Raw genomic sequence first — 7,090 nt, 5'->3', positions numbered from 1 at the left:
TTTGAAATGCGATTGAAAATGCATCGCGAAAGTTGTCGGCTTTTTGGAGGGCGGAATGGCGGGTTTGAGTGCTCGTGCATGCGCCTCCAGGGGGGACACTCAAGCAAAATTAACTGACATTTCGATGCTCGTTCCGCGGTAGCGGACACTTCAAACGTGTTGGTATGCACCATTTTGTAATCAACTGATGGGTAGTAATGATAATTATTTGTAGCACAAAAATTGGAAGCATAGCTCTGGGAGCAGGGTGTCGAGAGCTCGATTGGTGCTATTGTGCTGGGAGAGTAGTGTTTTTTTTCTTCTCTCTCCATCGTCATTAACTGTGAAACTAATTTAAGGGGTAGAATATTTAATATTTATTGACTGGTTTGCTACCTTGACCCGACTACGAAGCCCTTCTCGCGGTTCAGCTCATTAAGGCCTTCGCATCCGGACGTTGCGTGCTGCTCTGATCGATCTAATCTGTTTATAAGCTGCTTTGGCGGAGTACAACGGAGCGAAGATGACTAACGAAACAAAAATTCCCTCCCTCCCCCCCAGTCGAATGTAAATTATCTCCCAAGTTAAAGGTGTGCGAGGTTCGTGTGTTTTCCATTCCACGAAATGGGACCCCTCCCAGTAACTCCCCACAGACCAGTGCATGCGTGTCACGTCATGATGATGGTAGATAAGGGCGTGAATCGTTATTCTGGTGTTGTCTGATCGAAGCTCGGTAAGATCCAGCTCCGTTCGCCAATGTCCGGAGGAGTTCTAGAAACTGGAGCGCACACAGGTGCTCAGGTGTAACTTGTTGCACCTAACTCACCGACCGAGGACACTGGAGTTTGCTCCAGTTTTTATGTCTCCCCTCACACCTCCGCCACCCCTTCCGAGTGTGCCTGATGGTAGGTGTCCACAACAACAAAAAAACCTTCGGGCGTTCAATTTCGGTGCTGATCGGATTATCTTCCCCAATTTTCGGCTACTGGCAGCGGTTCCCCTCTCCAGGGTGACGGTAATGAGCTTAACGGGCAAAGCAATCCATCACATCCACATACAACACACAAAAAAAAAACAGCGAGTGTTGGCTAAAACCGGACCCTATGAAGTTCCGGAGTCGGGTGGGAAAGGTGTTACCTTCCGACTGTTACTGGACATTCGATGCGTCCCGATCGATATACAACGGTCGGCAGGGTTATGGGCCCACGAGGTATGTTGTGGGTTAGAAAGGCCCGCAAATAGTTGTTGACGTGACACTTGTGAATGCTTAATCGGAACGATCGGCTGGATTCCTTCCAGCATCGTCCCATCCCATCCCTTTACCTCCTCTACTCTACCCACCCTAACCCTGCCTTCCTGCCCTATTGTTTTCTGGGCGCGTTCGGCGGACTGGGGTCGAAGCAGTGAATATTTCTGCGTACTTTGCCTGTCACTCGTGTCCTTCCCCGCCGTGTGTTTGTCACCCTTCCCGGCCCGGGTCGGGGCGCTTGCTCTTTTGAGGCGGCATGGTATTGAGTTTCCACCGAGTGCCCTGTCAAGTGAACCTCCTCCAGCGCACTGTGTGTGTGTGTCGGTGTGTGTTTGTGTGCGCGCGTACTCGTTGGCCGTTTTTGGTCGATGATGGATGAATGGAGCCGCCGACGCCGATACCGGTTACGCAGCAAGGATCGAGCCGGAGGAATGCCATTCCGGGCCACTGTTTGCTGCATTCTTCCATGTGCGCCCTGACCTCCCTCGTGAGCACCACCCCATCATCAACCCCTTATGCGGGCAGAAGGCGAAAAAGGGGAGAGTTGTGGGGATGGTGGATGAACCGGTACCGGTGATAGAAAATGGCGGAAGCTAACCCCCTCGAGGTTTGATACCGAACCACGGCTGATGGTGCAAAAAGGGGGATGGTGATGGTGCCACACCACCACGGCCACGGCCACGGAGCGCCTGCGGAATCAATTTCAATTAAATTCCATTCTGACAGGAGAATTTCGTCCGTCCGCCTTGTTTCCGTCCTTCTTTTGTCTTTCGGTCCCCGGCTTCGTGACACGTTTTGCACGCGTGCTCGCACGTACCGGGATAGGAAGTTTGCAGTCGGAACAACCACACACACAGAGATCGAGAGAGAGAGAGAGAAAGAGAGAGAGAGAAATGAAGAGCCGAACACATCTCCTTTTGCTGTATGTTCCATTTTTGAATCCTGTTCGAAATCAACATTATGATACCGAGCATAGCGCCACGTCCACGTCCTCCTCCTTTTTCCCAGGGACGGTTATTCCCAGACCCAGACCGTCTTAACAGTGCCTGGTACTTGTTGGGCAAAACGGGTCCATCACGCGCGTGTGTGTGTTGGGTGCGCAACGATTGTTTGATAGGCAAATATATGTGTTGTGGCCCAGCCGGAGCAAGCCCTCGAGTGTGTTTGTTCGCACGGGCGGTTCGAACGAATTGGTGGTGGTGGTGGGAGTGGGTAAAGTGAAGAATGGGCATTCGGAACGCACGTTCCTCAAGCAAATACAGCAGCACCAGTGTCAGTGGTTCCCGAGCGGCCAGGGGCGAATGAAATCAAATCAACCTCCAATTTCCGCGGACATGTGGGACCACCCGGGTAGTGGGCGAAACGATTATTAAGGCAGCCATTCACGGCATACGCTTACGGGCGAGGTCGGGCAAGACCTTCTCGGACACGTCCGCCAGTCTCACAAACGTCATGCATCAGGCATGCATCGGCAGTGCCTTGATTTATTGCTGTTGCCTCATCGATCGGTACCGGATTTCGGTAGCGAAAATGGAACTGCTCCCCTTCCATCATGTGTGACCTCCCGGGCTTGAGGTAGAATACGTTTTCGTTTGGTTATGGAGTTGATACGACACTACCGAGCCTATTGCTTTGGTTTCAATGAGGTTCCAAATCAGTGTCATTCACGTGTACCTGTATCGGATGGCATTTGCGAATGCAACCTGTTACTCTACCTCGACATGCACGACGCTAATGACACTTGCTGCCATGTTTTGGGACGAGGAGATCGAAATCCTCCAATAAATATGAATTGAAAGTCCGCAATATGAAGAGAACAGGAGAAATCCAAACGCTACTGCAAAAATACTCCTAAAAAAGAGGAAAGTAAAGAGTAAAATCTCGCAAAACGAACATCTGGATTCCTAGAACTCTTCTGAGGGCAAATAAGGTATAGTCTAATATGGAGTTCTAGGTAGCGGCTATGACTGTTGATGTTTTAGTGATGTTGACCACCCAAGTTCATGACTGGATATTGAATGCGAGTATGTCCGAGAGTTCCCAACAGAGTGTATCTCAGAATTCCCATCAATAATCCAAGAATCTAAGAAGCATCGCATAATATTAGGTTAGATGATTCTTGGTGGGACGTCCCGGTATTGAAAGTACGCCGTATATTCAAAAGGCAGATCCGAAAGAATTCTACACAGCAAGGACTGACTCCCCGACTACGTGCTAAAATAAGTCTAGTAAGCGAGAAATGGCAGGCATAACGTGAAGAAGAGAAGTAGCGTAAGAGATAATTCTTGGAAGGTTCTTGGAGTTCAAAATATATCCAAGAATTCCCACAGAAGTAGTGGAGTTAATAATGACATTGAAAAAGTCTTTCTAACAAGCGATAGATTTAATCAACGATCTCCTCCAAACATTCTCTAGTTCTTGCTGTCTTTCAATAACAAACAATTGCCCACTAATCGAGAATGAATTAAGTAAGTTGACAAATTAAGAGAAAATCATCTAAATTGTATGGAACTGCAAGTCGCAACGAGTCGAATGCAGGATTTGTGGACAACAGCGATCCAAAAAAAAAACCCGATCGGCATTCAATACTCTTCGTTTTTGGTTGATGACATGTCCAACAGGCGGAGCGAAACCAATTTGAAGGTTGTTTGGCTGTTCGTTATCTGCTAGAATACCATTCCTTGACAAGTTTCCGGTTTCATTGAGGTTTCGGTTTTTTTCCTTCCTCTTTAGCCGCAACAAACGAAAAATAAAAAGTGAAATAACAGTCATAAACTGCAACACCGAGCTGACCAAAGCATCAGCTCACCCATCCTTTTCCATCCTTTCAACACCTTTTTTCTGTGGTGTGCTCGATCTTCCTCCATTGCCTCCTTAGGTAGAAAGGTTGGGCGGACGGATCATGATGGTAATTTCCCGTTCAGTTGCGTGACCCTATTCGTTTTACTGGATGCTGGTGTAAATGGGACGATAAGTTTCCTTATCGATCCCACCGTTAACCGGCATAAAACGAGGCCAATTTTTTCCCTCCCACCTACGTTACCAGCACCTCCAACAAAAAAAAAAGGGTTTTTTGGGCCATTTTCCGGTGCCCTGGGTGTAGAGAGGTGGCGGAAATCTAACAAATATTGTTATTATGAAACGAATCGAGCAGCGAGTGGGTTGGTTTCTGGTGGTCGTTTTAGTGGTCAAAACATGCAAACAAGACCATCGCCGCATACCTCACAGGCGTGTGTGACTGTTTGACTCGAAAGAAGAAGAAAAAAACCTCCCTGGAACCCAATATGGGGCGATTTGGTGCGTGGTGGTTTATTACAAAATTGAGAAATTCAATTACAGCTCAACCATCCGTGCGGATGCTTTGGGTGCGTTTTATTTACTGCTAGGTTTTCTTGTCTGTATGTGTTTTTTTGTTTGTTTTGTTCAATTTTGTAGGTGGGATTTTCTCTCTCTCTCTTTCTCTCTCGAATTTATTAGGTACCAGCAGTGAATTAAATTTTCAATATTGGCAGCAGTCAATCTCAAAGTGAGCTAATTGATTGCAGCAGCTTGATTTTGATGTATACACGCTAAAAAAAAAAAACAGCACACACCCAAGATGCGTGACGTTAATTTGATTTCACACTAACAAAATCAAGCTTTACGAGGCGCAACTCAGGCTCGCACCTCGCTCAGGGCTCATGTTAACAAGCGATTCATCAACTTCAGCACATGGTGCGCCCTTCACGCAACAGGTCGGCGAGAGAAATAATGATGATTTAAGATCGCAAACCCGCATGCTGTTGTTTGGCGTTTGCGCGCGCTTTTCCCTAACAACTTAATAGCTGTTTAGCATCGACGCGCGAACCCATTCTTCGCATTCGCTAAAGGTGTATGTTTCGCAGGTAAAAAAAAAACGAAAAAAAAAAACAACAAAACAAGCAAAGAAAAACAGCTTGTCTCATTAGCATACCCGCCCGATCGATCGCATCTCCGATGCGTACCGTGTGCGAGGTTATTACGGGCAGCCATTCTTAGTAGATTGCAAAGCCGCAAATCTAATTAAATTAACCCCGTGAGTCGAGCCGTGTGTGTGATTTTTTTTCGTGCCTTTTTCGCTCCCTTCAAATCGGGTGCGCTGCATTCGCACGCACAGGCACAAAAGCAGCTCGGCGGGGGGTTTGGCAGGGCGAATAGAAAATGCGAGAAATATCCGGGAACTTCTGACGCATGCGAATGCGTAAATGCTGCGTCTTAATGATAAGATAAGATCGTTGTTTTAATTTTAGGAAGAAAAACATAAGATAAACGAGCCACTGTGGACACATGCAGGAATGTAGGAATAATTAGATTTGAGAATAATTCTGATTATCGTTAATGCATCGAAAAATGTCGCACTCATTCGTATACTACAGTTCGAGAAACTATCAAGTACTAGTACAATTCATTGCTGGAATTATACCTTTGATATACAAACCGAAGAAGTGATAAGTCGTGGCAATTATTGAGGTTTGATTTGCGCACGTCTAATGGCTTCAAAGTCCCAAGCTCACTAAAGTTTGTATGCTGCAGTATCGTCCGATCGGTTGTCCAATATGTTTCTATTGATGAATGAATAGGATCCAGAGCCTCAAATGTTTTTTTGAAGAATTCCGCCTCCTGATATTGAGAATTCCCGTTTCGAACTGGTCTCAAGAAATGACCTTGAATTCTTGGAGAATCGACATCAAATAGGACTCATATCCGTATTGAAGTTAGTTAAATTGTTCAGTAACCATGTTTGGACCGAATTCCCGCTAAATTCTGGTTCTGGAATACGTAGAGTTCAGCTCAGGAGAGATTTCGAATAGTGAAGTAAAAACAATCAACAACAGAAACTAAGTGTTGAAGTAAGCCACGCTGAGTTTGAAGCCGTTTTTCAAAGAAAATCAAGGAGGATGTCCGATATTGGGCTATGTATTTTGGATGATCACGATGGATACAAGAATTCTGTAAAAATGTTTTAGTCCATACCTCAAAAATCTTCCAAAACAGTCAATATTTACTAGGACATCTTTAAAAAGTCCATAAATGTACTTTTGGATGGTTAATTAAATAAATATAGAAAAGAGCTCAAAGTGCATTAAGCATAAAAAACAAAACAAAACAGTTTATATATCAAAACTTATACACACGGCTCCATTTCCGAAAAGTTTCCACTGTGCACTCACGTCGGAATCTTTCCCGGCGGCGTAAAATGCTAACCGCACTGATTGATAGCGAATTTATTCCTGTACGATCCTGGCATGGGATGAATTTTGAAATCAATTATAAATTAACTACCACTAATCAATCATTACACCGGGGCCGCATCGTACCGTTTCGCAGACAGGTGAAGGAAAGACATGAACGGAAGACCCTAAAACCCCACCCACCCGTCAAACCTTCTCACTGTCGGTGAAGATAGATCAGACGTGAGACCTGTGCAACAGCACGAAACGATACGGCGTCTAGCGCGAAAGAGGGACGTAAGACAAACAGTAAAGACAAAGAAGGAATACATATCGAACCAAATCTCAAAGGACGAAACACGAATAAAATCCATTTCGGTGTCAATTCCCCTTCAAACGGCTGCTTGTTAAACGAAAGCGATATAAGAAATGAAATACGGTGGAAAATGGAGGATGCCCCGGTGCGGGAAGAAACAGGGTGGAGCGAGTGGTGTGGGGTGGATTGGTGGAAATTCTAGAAAATCAGTAGCAGTGAAAAATGCCAGTAATGAATTGCCTTCGCACATGCTGTCGTTTCACCGGTCCTCTCCGCTACCAGAACAACCTTTCACAATGGATTTTGTGACTGTTTTCCTTCCGTTACCGACGCGTACAACGCTATCGCTATCTCGCG

Source organism: Anopheles moucheti, chromosome X (assembly GCF_943734755.1).
Source record: "Anopheles moucheti chromosome X, idAnoMoucSN_F20_07, whole genome shotgun sequence".
Taxonomy (NCBI): Eukaryota; Metazoa; Arthropoda; class Insecta; order Diptera; family Culicidae; genus Anopheles; species Anopheles moucheti.
This window is presented reverse-complemented; position numbering follows the sequence as displayed.